The sequence below is a fragment of the Marmota monax genome, unplaced genomic scaffold (genome assembly GCF_021218885.2).
Source record: "Marmota monax isolate L192 unplaced genomic scaffold, Marmota_monax_Labrador192_F-V1.1 WCK01_AAM20220418_F8-fsc00127, whole genome shotgun sequence".
NCBI classification, from domain to species: Eukaryota; Metazoa; Chordata; class Mammalia; order Rodentia; family Sciuridae; genus Marmota; species Marmota monax.
The window spans coordinates 248,638-262,995 of NW_026692894.1; the positions used below are offsets into that span (position 1 = coordinate 248,638).

The 14,358-nt window shown below is 44.4% G+C and overlaps 1 protein-coding gene across 11 annotated transcripts in view; it reads left to right on the top strand.

Annotated features, from left to right (window-relative positions):
• Trerf1 (transcriptional regulating factor 1) overlaps positions 1-14,358 on the top strand; it is a 211,458-nt gene that overhangs the window by 131,143 nt on the left and 65,957 nt on the right. For all 11 annotated transcript variants that reach the window (XM_058581386.1, XM_058581383.1, XM_058581384.1 and 8 more), the window contains one exon: positions 11,264-11,375. The gene's annotated coding sequence lies outside the window, so the exon portion shown is untranslated. The remainder of the gene's footprint in view (positions 1-11,263; positions 11,376-14,358) is intronic.

The window sequence follows — 14,358 nt, forward strand, 5'->3', positions numbered from 1 at the left end:
CACTAAGGCTGACCACGTTTTCTTGATTTCTCCGAGGCAATGTTACTCAGCCCTCAGCACGACTGACATTTTTGACCTGGTCATTCATTGTCGTGGGGATCCTTCTGTGCCTTTCAGGATGTTGAGCAGCATCCCTGGCTCCTGTCCATTAGATGTCACTCATAGAACCCCCAGCAGTGACAACCAAAATGGCCCAGACATTGCCAAGCACCCCTGGATGAGAACCACTGCTCCACTCTGTACAGGGTGCCCTCCTGTAACAAAGCATGATCCCCCTGCAGTGTCCACAGCGCGTGGCTCAGCTGCCCTCCTCTGGAGAGCTCTGTACCGCTGAGCTCTCTGCCCCCATGAGCACACTCTACTCTGCTACCCACAGTGGCAGCAGCTCAGCCACACGAGGCTATCAGGCATCTTCAAACATACTCTGGTTTGGATGTGATGTGAGGTGTCCCCCCAAAGCTCATGTGTGAAACAACACAAGAAGGTTCAGAGGAGAAATGATTGGATTGTGAGAGTCTTAACCCAATCAGTGACTTAATCCCCTAATGGGGATTAACTGAGTGGTAACTGAAGTGGTGGGTGTGGCTGGAGGAGGGGGGAATTGGGACATGGCTTTGGGTATAGATTTGCATCTGGCGAGTGGAGTCTCTTTCTCTCTGCTTTCTGATCATGATGTGAGCTGCTTCCGTCCACCATACTCTTCCACCATGATGTTCAGCCTCACCTCAAGCCCCAAGGAATGGAGCCAGCTGTCTATGGACTAAGACCTCTAAAACTGTGAGCCCCTAAATAAACCTTTTCTCCTCTACAATTGTTCTGGTCAGATCTTTTAGTCATAGTGGTGAAAAAGCTAATAGAAGAACTGAGTTTAATTTTAATTTAAATAGCCAGTGGTGGTCTCTAGACTAGTGATGGTCACAGTTCAGCACATGGATTATTCCCCTTAGCAGAGTCTGAATCAGCAAATGGGGTGAAGACTGAAAGTTTCCATAAATCCTTGGGGGGGATACTGAGACCACACTTGGAGTAAAATGGTCTTGGTCTCTAAGGAGCATTTTTGTGCATACAAGTTGAGTATCCCTTACTTAAAAAGCTTGGGACCAGAAGTGTTTTGGATTTCAGATGTTTTTTGGAATATTTGCATATACATAATGAGAAATCTTGGGGCTGGGACCCATGTGTAAACACAAAATTCATTTATTTCATATATATTTTATATACAGGGCCTGAAAACAGTTTCATACAATATTTTAATAACTTTGTGCATGAAACAAAATATTTTGGTATGGAAATTTCCATTTGTGATGTCATTGATAACCCCAAAGTTTGGGATTTTGAGGCATTTCAGATATTCACATTAGAGATGCTTGAACTTTATAATACAGAAATGACATTTCTGGCACCTGGAGGAGCTTGTTAAGGTCAAAATGCATAGTGTCAGACACATATTGGTTTGAATCTGTTAATCAGCTGGGTGCCCTAGGCAGTTGACTTAACCTCTCTGAGCCTCCATCTCCTCAGCTGTAAAACAAAACAGAGTGCATCCTGACCTTGTACTGAGACTTTGAGACAGTGTATTGGAAAGTACCAAGCCTAGTCCCTGACATGCACATCACACTCAGTAAATAGCACCGGTTTTTATTGACTTGTCTGAAGTAAAGACATTTTTTTCCTGCCTTTTGGAGTATGTCTAAGAACCACACATCCCAGAATCAAGAAGGATATTCTTTTGAAAAACAGGTCCTGGTGCCCAGCCCAGGACTGAATCAGTTTCTCATGGTGGGGACCAAGAAGCTTCATTCATTTTTCTAAACTTTGGGTAAAATTTATATAGCATATGATTAACAGTTGGCTATCTTTTTTATTTTAAATTTATTTATTCTAATTTGTTATACATGACAGCAGAATCCATTTCAATTCATAGTACACATGTAGAGCACATTTTTCATGTTTCTGGTTGTACATAGAGTCACACCATTCTTGTCTTCATACATGAATGTCCATCTCATTCCACCATCTTTCCTACCCCCACGCCCCCTCCCTTCCCCACCCTTCCTTTTGCCCTATCTAAAGTTCCTCCCTTCCTCCCATGCTTTCCCCTACCCCCATTATGGATCAGCATCCTACCCCCATTATGGATCAGCATCCACTTATCAGAGAAAACATTTGGCCTTTGGTTTTGGGGGATTGGCTTATTTCACTTAGCATAATCTTTTCTATCCCCACTCATCTACCTGCATATACCATGATTCTATGCTCTTTTAATGCTAAGTAGTATTCCATTGTGTATATAAACCACAGTTTCTTTATCCTTTATCTATTGAAGGGCATCTAGGTTGGTTCCACAATTTAGCTATCATGAATTGTGCTGCTATAAACATTGATGTGGCTGCGTCACTGTAGTATGCTGATTTTAAGTCCTTTGGGTATAGACCGAGGAGAGGGATAGCTGGGTCAAATGGTGGTTCCATTCCCAGTTTTCCAAGGAATCTCCATACTGCTTTCCATATTGGCTGCACCAATTTGCAGTCCCACCAGCAATGTAGGAGTGTGCCTTTTTTCCCACATCCTCACCAACACTTATTGTTGTTTGTCTTCATAATAGCTGCCATTCTGACTGGAGTGAGATGGAATCTTAGAGTAGTTTTGATTTGCATTTCTCTAATTGCTAGAGATGATAAACATTTTTTCATATATTTGTTGATTTGATTGGATATCATTTTTTGAGAAGTGTCTATTCAGGTCCTTGGCCCATTTTCTGGTTGGGTTATTTTTGTTTTGTTTTGTGTTTAGCTTTCTGAGTTCTTTATATATTCTAGAAATTAGTGTTCTATCTGTTATGTATGTGGTAAAAATTTGTTCCCATTCTTCGGCTCTCTCTTCACCTCACTGATTTTTTTTTTTTTTCCTGAGAAGAAACTTTTCAGTTTGAACCATCCCATTTATTGATTCTCGATTTTATGTCTTGCACTCTAAGAGTCTTGTTAAGGACATCGGGCCTAATCTGACATGATGAAGATTTAGGCCTACTTTTTCCTCTCTTAAGTGTAGAGTCACACCATTCTTGTCTTTATACATGTACTTAGGGTAAAGATGTCCATCTCATTCCACCGTCTTTCCTACCCTAGGTCCTTGATCTACTTTTGAGTTGAGTTTTGTGCATGGTGAGAGATAGAGGCTTAATTTCATTTTGCTGCATATGGCTTTCCAGTTCTCCCAGCACTATTTCTTGAAGAGGTTATCTTTTCTCTAATATATATTTTTGGCGCCTTTGTCTAGTATGACTGTATTTATGTGGGTTTTTCTTAGTGTCCTCTATTCTGTACCATTGGTCCACAAGTCCTGTTTTGGTGCCAGTAAGTACCATGCTGTTGTGTTACTATTGCCCTTTAGTATAGTTTAAGGTCTGGTATTGTGATGCCACCTGCTTCACTCTTCTTGCTAAGGATTGATTTGGATATTCTGGGTCTCTGATTTTTCCAGATGAATTTCATGATTGCTTTTTCTGTTTTTATGAGGAATGTCATTGAGATTTTGATTGGAATTGCATTAAATATGTATAATGCTTTTGGTAGTATGGTCATTTTGACAATATTAATTCTGCTTATCCAAGAACAAGGGAGGTCTTTCCATCTTCCAAGGTCTTCTTTAAATTCTTTCTTTAGCGTTCTATAGTTTTCATCGTAGAGGTCTTTTACCTCTTTCATTAAGTTGATCCCCAAGTATTTTATTTCTTTTTTTTTTAAAGGCTATTGTAAATGGGGTGGTCTTCCTAGTTTCTCTTTCAGAGGATTTGTCACTAATGTACAGAAATGCCTTTGACTTATGGATGTTGATTTTATATCCTGCTACTTTGCTGAATTCATTTATTAGTTCTAGAAGTTTTCTGGTAGAATTTTTTGGAATCTCTAGGTATAGAATCATGTCGTCGGCAAATAGTGATAATTTGAGTTCTTCTTTTCCTATCATATCGCTTTAATTTCTTTCATCTGTCTAATTGTTCTGGCTAGAGTTTCAAGAACTATGTCAAATAGAAGTGGTGAAAGAGGACATCCCTGTCTTGTTCCAGTTTTTAGTGGAATGCTTTCAATTTTTCTCCATTTAGAATGATGTTGGAGTTGGCTATCTTAGAGGACAAAAATGGTGCATTCACAGAGCTTTGCAATGTCATCTCAGCCTAGTTCCAAGGCTTTTTTTTTTTTTTTTTTTTTTTTGTACCCAGGGCCACTTAACCATTGGGCCACATCCTGAGCCCTTTTTTATATTTTATTTAGAGACAGGGTCTCGCTGAGTTACTGAGGCTAGCTTCAAACCTGCAATCCTCCTGCCTTGGCCTCCTGAGTTGCTGGGATCATACCTGGCCCCAGTGCATTTGCATCTCCTGGAAAGGAAACCCCTGACTGGTTAGCCATCACTCCCCATTCCCTTCCCCAGCCCCTGGCAACTGCTGATCTGCTTTCCCTCCCTGTGGACTTACCTGCTCTGATTATTCCAGATAAAAGGAATCATACAAGAATGTGTCCCTTTGTGTGTGACTTCTTCCACTTAACACAGTGTTTTCAAGGTTCATCCGTGTCTTCGTGTATGCCAATATTCAGTTCCTTCTTATTTCCAAAAAACAGTCCGTTGTGTGTGTTAGTGGACATTTGGGTCATTTCCACCTGTTTGGCTATTGTGACTAATAACTGGTAGCAGCATCTGTGAACCAGTTTTCGTTTGAGAACCACCTTCTAGTTCTTGGGAGCATATGCCTGAGAGCAGGATCGCTGGGTCACGTGTGTTTGCCATTTTGAGGCCCCAAAGCGTTTTCTACAGTGGCTGCAACATTTCCATACGGGGATGGGCAGGGTTTCCAGTTCTTCACAGCGACACCAGCGCTGGTTTCCTTTCTTTGGCTATGGCCAGTCTGGTGGGTGTGAAGGGTATGAAGGGTTTAAAGTTCCTCTCCATGGACACTAAATGTGGAGCAGTGTGGCTTTGGCAAGAGCTCACCCTTCCTTTTGCTGACTGAGCCTCTTTCTCCCAGTGTCCTGGGACTTGCTCTCACAGGTCTTTTGGACTGGGAACGGGTCAGGGACCTGGAATTATTACTTCTTGTGTGTTCCAGTAGCAGATTTCTTGACACATTGGCTCATCCTCGTTAGTGAGGGTTTCTGGGGAGGAAGGGACAGTGCCCTCTTGGTTTGTCCTCGGAAGGTCTGGTCAGTGCAGATCCCCCCCCACCCTTGAGAAATCTCCTCATGGGAAGTGTCTCTGCCTGTCCGCCTGGGGCTGGCCTGGAGGGCCCAGCGTGAACTGACTTTGAACTCTCCCGTTTTGATAAAATTGAATGTGAAATTTGAAGTGTTACTGTGTAGGATAGCCAGACTTATTTTAATTAAAAATTAGAGATTAAGGCTGTATCAGTAGATGTGTCAGGCCAGTCTTGTGGCTCTGAGGGTGGAGGTGACTGGCCAGGGTAAGGGGTTGGGGGAGAGGCGGAACGGGGCACCTACTGAGAGGAGGAGTATTCCTCGTGAACAATGAGGATCTTGTTTCCCTCTTCCAGAATTTCCTCAAAATTAATCTCTGAGGTGAAAAACAGCATTGAAGTGATACATTGTACGCGCAGGCAATGGCCGCAAGGTCCTCCTGAACTCCCTGAGCCACCACAGGCTGCTCTAGGACACAAGCCAAGGCCTCTTCTTAAGTCAGAGGTTCTCAGCCTTGGCCACAGTACGGCCACCTGGCAGGCTCTGAACACCCTGGTGGAACAGGTTTGTGGTGTGACCCAGGCATCTGCCTTTTAAAGCTCCCCAGATGCATCAGGACAGATGCTGTGCTGGGCCAGTGGAGAGTGGTGAAAAATACCTGACATAGTCTGCCCTATTAGAGCTTATGATCCAAATGGGGAGACCAACAGGTTAATCACATAAATAACTAAGGGCACCTGTGATAAGCGCTGGTAACCACTTTGGGGGAGTTGGAGACAACTCACAGATGCTATAACCTGAATTATGGACAGATGTTAATGAGAGAGCTAAGAAAGGAACATCCCAGCCAGAGAGGCCAGCATGTGCAAAGGTCCTGCAGTAGGAAAGAGCTTCAGGAATCTCAAGACCTGAAAGATAAGCTGGTTGGAGTAGTGAGCAAGGTGAGAGGCTTGAGGTTAAGAATAGAGCGTGTCTGCCATCCACTGTTGGCCTCTGAGTGATTTAATCTTGACAAACTCTAGGTGTTCGAGAGGCACTGGTATTGATGTGCAAGGCCCAGCCGTCTGTACTCTTGAATGAGCAGATGCAGGAAGGCTGTATCTGCCTATATCTCAGGAAGGCCTAGCTGGGGGCCTTTTTCTCTAGTGCATAAAAATTGTTCTTTTCTCAGTTTCTGTGGAACAGGGTAGGGTATAGGATCAAAAGAAGAGAGATGCTGGGAGTTGTCCTCATATTAAAAAGTTTCTGGGTCTCCCTTGAACATCAGATGTCCATACCAGGCACGAGGCACACAGCTGTAATCGCAGCAGCTTGGGAGGCAGACGCAGGAGGATCCCAAGTTAGAGCCAGTCTCAGCAACTTAGCAAGACCTGTCTCTAAATAAATCAAAAGGTCTGGGGTCGTGGCTCAGTGGTTAAGCCACCCTGGGTTCAATCTCTGGTACCCCCCCCCCAAAAAAATTAGATGTCCTTCCATCCTCTCCGCAGAGGAGCACTCACTTGACAGGGGATGGTCCCCAAGTGGCTGGCGTCTACTGTTTCTCATTGCTCTGATCACCCTGAGCACTGTTTCAAAGGTGCGCTGTAGATCCTGTTTCACAATTTAATTTTTTTCTCCTCCTCCTCCTCTTCATTTTTCTCCCCTCCCCCCCCCACAACCCCTTTTCCTTTTTAAAATCTGTGCCCATTTCTGATTTATTGTGGGTGGCATGGAGGGACTTCGTCACGCTTCATTTGGTCCTGCTTCCCCTTTCAGAAGCCCGTGGTCTGTATCCATGTCCCTCCCTCCACTGGCTGATGGGAAGTGAGCTGTTCTCTTCATTCCTGCAGTCTTGCAGCTCAGGGGAACCCTTCCTCTTTGATTTGAGCTTCTGTGTGCCCGGCTTTTAAATTTATTTATGTATTTGATTGCAGTGTTGGGAATGGAACCCAAGGCCTCACCAGGCCAGGACGGGGCTCTGGTCCTGAGCCACATCCCCAGCCCCTCTGCTCCTGTTTCTGTATGTTAATTGTTTCCCTCTTCATTCCTCCTTCACTCTGAGGGAGCTTCTGTCACCGCCATGGTGCAGAATGGAACCTGAAGCTCAGACAGCAGTGTGGAGTAGAGGGAGATTTGGGCCTTGCCTGGTGGCTTGCAGGCTGTGGGCCCTTGGAGTCACACAGCCTTCCAGGCGTTTCCTCAGTGGTCATGTGGGAAGATGAGCAAGATTCCCACAAGGAAGTGTGGCGATGGGGTAGAGAGGAAGGACTTTGAGCTTCAAGACAGTTATATGGCCTTAGGCAAGTCACCTGTAAAATGGTGATCCCCATGGGGATTCTGCAAGATTTTTTAAAAAATACTTTTAGTTGTAGATGGACACAGTACCTTTATTTTATTTATTTATTTTGATGTGGTGCTGAGAACCGAACTCAGTGCCTCACCTGTGCTAGGCAAGCGCTCTACCACTGAGCCACCACCCCAGTCCCCTGCAAGATTGTTTTAACTGTTAGAGGCCCCAACTGAGAAGTCGCAGCACCATGCTTGGCCTTCAGAATGGGTTAGCTGTTCCATCTCCTTCACCATCTGGATTTGGCCCTTTGTCCCTGGGGACCTTAGTCCTGAGTGGGGGAACTGGAGCTGGAACTAGAACCCAGGTGTTCTAGCCCTGAGCTCCTGGGTGGAGCACTGGGAGCCCCCCATGTGGTATCTGGATTGGCTGGGATCTGTCAGTACAGGGCTGAGGATGCTTGAGGATGGAGACCAAGAAAGGGTGAGTCATCGGGACCCCTGGTCAGAGATGTCTGCCCCTCACCCTTGCCAAGCTGCTCCAGGACTGACGGGGCCATCCTTTGGGTTCCTGATGATTTTCACATGAAAGGAGAGACATGGTTGCCCTGCCCACTAGTGGAGTGGCAATAATGGCTGCTACTTAGCCAGGGAGCCAGCGAGCATGGGAGCACCTCAGCGTGGACCTGTGTCTCTTTAATCCTGGAGACCCCGGGCACTGCCAGCCCCGTTTTCCAGAAGAGGAGCAAGGCCATGGAGCTGGTGAGGGCAGGTCCAGCTCCGAGTCCAGGTCGCTTAGCTCCAAAGCCCATGTTCTCTGCTTGAAATTCTGTGACCTTCTTACAGTATCCTCCATGTGAGGCTGCTCCAGCAATAATTGTATTAATAGGATGCCCAGCCACGTCCCCAAACCCACACTCACTGTCAGTTTTATTTCAGCATTGACTGATTTTACCCCTGGCCAAATAGAATTTAACCAAGTTGCCACTGTTGCAGGAAAGAAAAAAAAATGGATAAGAATCTTAAAACTTGAAAAAGGAGGGCTAGTTGGTCCCAATTTTGGATGCCTTATGCCAGCCTAGGAAGAAGGAGAAGTTAACAGTTATTTCCCAAGGTAACTTCTTGGGTGCCTTTAAAATAAAGAAAAAAAAAAACAAAAAACACTTTAATGGCTGTGTTGACTACCACAGTCACTAGAGTTTGAAGTAAGATCAGGAACCAATGTGATCTTATTAAGGTCCTTCCTTCACAGGAAAGCTGCCATGCTCCTGCCTGTCACAGGCCCTTTGCACAGGATGCCCGTGGTACACACATCCCCCTTTCTCTGTATCCTTTCCCTCCTGCCCTCCCTTCTTTGATTCATTAATTGATTCTTAGGGCTTAAATTAAAAACTAACTCAGGAAACACACTGACCCTTTTCCATGCCAGTCTCCATTATATGTTAGGGTTATTTTTAATTTCTGATCTGTTAATGTTAACCTCCCCCACTAGACTCTAAGCCCCATGAAGGCAGGGAACACATTGATCTTATGTGATTCTTTTTTTTTTTCCTTTGTAGCTGTATATGGACAGAAAGTCTTTGTTTTATTTATTTTTATGTGGTGCTAAGGATCGAACCCAGTGCCTCACACTGCTGGGCGAGCACTCTGCCACTGAGCCCCAGCCCCAGCCCTCACGTGACTCTTGAATGCCCAGTGCCTCGTGCTTGCCTAGTACAGTTTAGGTTCACAGTTGACTTCAGAGAGGTGAATGGAGCCATTGATTGGATGGATTGAGCTAGTTTTATTTTCTTTGCCTTCACTCTAGCTAATAATCTTTTCTTCTTGTAGGAAAGGGGGGTGGTAATGATCTGTGTATATGTCTCTCTTGAACCTCTTTGAAGAAGAATCCATCTTTAGAAACCTAGAGTCTATCCCTATACCTGACACTGGGTGAATGAGTAATAAAAGTAACTCTTATCCATGAAACCAGTAGCTCCAGGGACTCGGGCTGCTTCCGGGGAGCCTGGCCAGTTATTTTCATACGTTGAGGGCAAGGACGGTGAATTTATTCCTAGAAACTAAGTACATTCCTGCTTCTAACCCTGCTGTAATTTGGTCCCCCAGTGAGGTCTGTGACTCAGTTGCCAGCTACCATATTGACTTATTTGTACATAAACAGTTTTCCCCCATAACCTTCTCTTCCGCCAACATTCAGAGATAATGATATACAATCTTTGTAACATTGCAGACACTGCTTCAAAAACATTCTGTTGCTATAGGAATGTTTGTGATGTGCTTATCGCTAAAATTTCATGAGCAACAAACTCCAAAATTGCAGATGATTTAGTGTTTGAAGCAGGGAGTGAGTGTCTGTGTGTTTGCATTAAAAAAAAAAAAATACAAGCCTTTGAAAAGGGAAGTTTTCTTCTACAGAGTTATCTTCTCCTACAGTTGAAGATAAGAGCAGTGAGCATCTTCTCTTGAAGGTCCAGATGGGTGACAATGACTTGGAGTACCTCAAGCATTCAGGCAGGGGGCATATAAAGGCTTTTTTCTCGTCGCTGGCTGTCACAGACAAAGGATTTCTCAATTAAAAAAAAAATCATTTGTAGAGCATTAGCTGGAATGAACACCAGCAGCCCTCTTGACATTTTGAAAATGATTTCTTTTCTCAAATGTCCCAAGTCCATTTTAATAGGTGACTCTTTGTTCTCATATGCAGGGAGGTAGCCTAGGGTTGGGAAGTCCAAGGCCAGGGTGGACAGGGCTGCTGGGACAGAGCCTCACTCTTTGTTAGCTGAACCCATCTCCAGACAACCCCGCCACTCCCCCAAAGTCCTTGTGGGTTCTTCTTCCCACAGGGACGCCCCCTGAACTACTTTTCTGTAGTCCAGAGAGGGACTTTGAAATCATTTTTACTTCTGGCCTCCCTCCATGAACCAAGATGCCAGCCACATATCCTAGGAAGGTTGAGCGTGTGTCCTTAGCGGTCCTCATGCTGCTTTCTAAGCCACGATCCACAAGAGAAGGACAGAAACGGCGAGCAGACACTTAGCCACTTCACTCTGACTTGTCTCAATAGTCTGTTGTATCAAATAATAATTTTTAAAAAGTGGGCTGGCCAGGCGTGGTGGAGTGCACCTGTAATCCCAGTGACTCGGGAGGCTGAGACAGAGGATGACAAGTTTGAGGCCAGCCTCAGCCACTTGGTGAGACACTCAGCAACTTGGTCAAAACAAGACAAAAAAAGGGGTGGGGATGTAGTTCAGTGGAAAAGCACTTCTGGTTCAATCCCCAGCATCCAAAAAAAGAAAAAAGTGGGCTAGTACTGTTTATGAATATCTTTTTATTTTTTCTATCAGTTCATTTTTATCATATTTCAGAAGCATATTTGTCTATGATGGGTGAGAAATTAAAACAAAATAGACCTTCATTGTGAATAGTTTTGAGAAGCCCCATGCTATGGTGCTTCTAAGCTGCCTCAGTGATCCAATAAAACAAAGAGGATAGTGGTGGATGAATTTTGGGAAATCACAGCACTTACCAGATTATATAGTAGTGAAACGTGTGCACTCTCCCCACTTCTTGGGAGCAAGGACTGCATCTGTCTAATTCATCTTGGTGGCCTGTTCCTCAGTGCCCGCCGGGCCTGTTGAAGGTCTTGGGAGAGGTTTGCCCAACACACTTCTGCCCACTCCCCTTGTCTGAGGGTAAGGGCAGCCTTGGGACTTCCCTGGGCTTCTGGGTGGCATCCTCCATAGGACCATAGAGACAAGCTAAGAGCCAACGACGAGGAAATGATCTTTCCTTCTCCTTTCCCTCAGACCCAGGTCTCCTCTTCCCAGCCCAGCAGCATGAAAGCAGCATGACTGACCGGCCGCAGGAGAAGCCCCCAGAGCCAGGCCCCCAACTCAGCCCTCTGCTGCCAAAGTCAAGGTGAGCTTGCCTTCCTCCTAGGAGGTGGAGGAAGTTTCATTTTAACAAATTCTACCATGCTTTTGTGATCCCTTGTCATAGTGGGGTGTCCCAGAACGAGGGTGGAGTTAGTGCATAGCCTTGGATATGTGCTCTTCTTAGTGATAGAGTGGCCAAGGGGGCGCGGGAAGGCCTTGGAGCTGAGTGTCTGGGTGGAGCTCTTGTTCCTTATTCCACCTTCGGAATCTGGGACTTGGATGGGTCTTTTAGGGAATGTTGGATGAAAGAATCTGTAGAGTAGAACAGAATTAGAGACTGTTCAGTCCACAGTTTGAGACTCCTAGTACATGCCAGACAGACTCCTGTCCCACTAGACAAAAGGGACATTAGATCATGAGCCAGGCCCACTGCAAACCAATGTTGGGCTGTTACTTGTTGGGAAATTCTTCCTAACATTGGGACAGATGTTGCCTCTCTGGAACTTCTGTCTGCTGATCTCTGCTTTGCCAAATGGAACCACAGACTGACCTTTCAAAGACTTTTCCACATGCCTCTGTCTTTGGATTTGGAGATGGTTGGCATGCCTGTGACTCTGCTTCTTGGGTTTTTGGGGGGGTACTAGGGGTTGAACCCAGGGATGCTTAACCACTGAGCCTCATCCCCAGCCCTTTTTTTGTATTTTATTTAGAGACAGGGTCTTGCCAAATTGCTTAAGGCCTCACCAAGTTGCTGAGGCTGGCCTTGAACTTGAGATTCTCCTGCCTCAGCTTCCTGAGATGCTGGGATTACAGGCATGTGTCGCCACTTTTTTTTCTCTCTCTTCTAGAGACTGGTGCCAGTCACTTTTTCCTCTCCTCCCCTCCATGTTGGAAGGGGCTTCGTTAACTCCATGGTCTGCCCTGCCACTTGCCCACTCAAGCCCTGTCCTCAACCCTAGAGTCATTCATTCACTATTCTCTCTTTAGGGACTATTGAGAGCTTCCTTTGAAACCAAGAATGTGCTGGACCCTGGAGATACGGCAATGAGCAAGAAAGACAGGGTCTCTCTGTTTCCTAAAATGAAATAGATTGGATTCTTGGAGACAGTTGAAATCAGTTGAATTACTTTTGTATATTCCTTCTTTATCTTTTCAATTTTTTTCTTTCTCTTTTGGTGCTGATTGAACCCAGAGGTGCTTTACCACTGAGCTCAGCCCCAGTTCTTTTTTATTTTTAAATTTTGAGACAGAGTCTCAATAAGTTACAGAGTCTTGCTCAGTAGCTGAGGCTGGCCTTGAACTTATGACTCTCTTGCCTCAGCCCCGCAGGTCACTGGGATTACAGATCCCAGTGAGCCACCATCTCACCATTCTTCTGTGAATCTGGAGTCATTTTCCTTTGGCCTAAAATAAATCCTTCCATGTTATCCTTTGGTGGGGGACTCTTGGTGGCACACTCTAGGGATTTTTTCACTTTGGTTTTTGTTTTTTGTGGGTGGAAAAATATTTTTATTTTGTTCTTAGTTTTGCAAGGTGGCTTTCCTTATATCTGTCTACACCATTGGAGCCATTGTTTCAAAGCCTCTGGCATTGAGTGTTGCTACTGAGAAGTTGGCTGTCAATCCAAATGCTGTGGTCTGACACTTCTCTCTGGCTACATTAAAGCATTTTATTTTCTTTGGTGTTCTTCAGGATTCTGATGTGTCTGCATGTAAATTTGTCTTTATTCTGCATGAGTTTCATTGGGATTCCTAGAGCTAAAGATCCCTATCTTTCAACAATTTAGGAAAGTTCATTTCTGAAGTTCAGTTCCCTTCATTTCTGAGTAGTGCCTCTTCCCGCTGTCTGTGTCCTTCTGGAACCTCGGGTAGACTCACGTTGTCCCTTCCCACTCATCTCTGTGTCTTGTAACCTCGGTGCTGTACTTTTCATCTCTTTGTCTCTCTGTGTTGAACTCTGAATAATTAAATAATCTCTTAAAAATCTGTCTTCTCGTTAGTTTAATTATTCTGGGTCTCAAATGCGGTTTCATCCATCCATTGAGTTATTTTCTTTCTTTATTTGTCATTTCTAGAAGTTCTGATTTTATTTTTCAAACCAGCTTAGTGATTTTTCTGGTCTCTCATTACTTGTACATATTTGGAGACATTTAGACATTTACTTCTTTGAAATGCTAAATTAGCTAGTTGGAAATGTTACAGTCTCGTGTCTGGCAGTTCCAGGGTCCTTGAGGTCTGCTTCTGCGACCTGTTGTTTCTGCTGGCTGGGTTCACATTTCTTGTTTTTTGTCATTGCTCATTCTCCTTGGAACTTTATCTTTGACAACTGTTTGAGGTGTGGTTTGAAGTTGGTTTTTCCAGAGAAGATTTGCTTTAAGTACTGCTGTGTTTTTTTTGTTTTGTTTTGTGTGTGGTGTGTGTGTGTGTAGGTGGGGGGTGGGGGACTAGGGGGCACCAATAAAAAAACTGCTTTAAATTAATTAATCTGCTTCACGATTTTCTGGCCACACAAGTAACATAATTCAGACTGCAAAGCTGTGTGAAGTCCAGTTTATGGTTCCAAATTTTCAGGAGATTATTTTCCCAGCCCAACATCAGGTTCACTTGCAGTTCTCTCTGTGCTGTGGATTTTTTTTTTTCTCATTGAGAATGGAGCCACTTGGAGTCTCAGCTTTATGGGTCTCTCTAGGCTTTGACGCCTGTGCAGCTATCATTGGGAAACTTAGACTCTTCAGGATTCAACGGAAATCCACAGAGCCAAAAGCCTTCAGGGTAAAGGCCAGTTTTGGTACTAGCTTACCTTCCAGGGGTCCTGCTCTTGTTATTACTAGGTTGTTTTTTCGTTTTTTTCCTCTTTGGTTATTGTCTTCGAATAATCTTTCCATTTATACCAACTGTCCACATGTGCATACAACCTTTACATTTATTTATTTTTTTATCTAATGGATTGGTTGTTTCAATTAAGAGGATGGAGTCATCTACCATATTGCTGGATGACATTTATCTAATTTCTTGTCCACAGTGGCC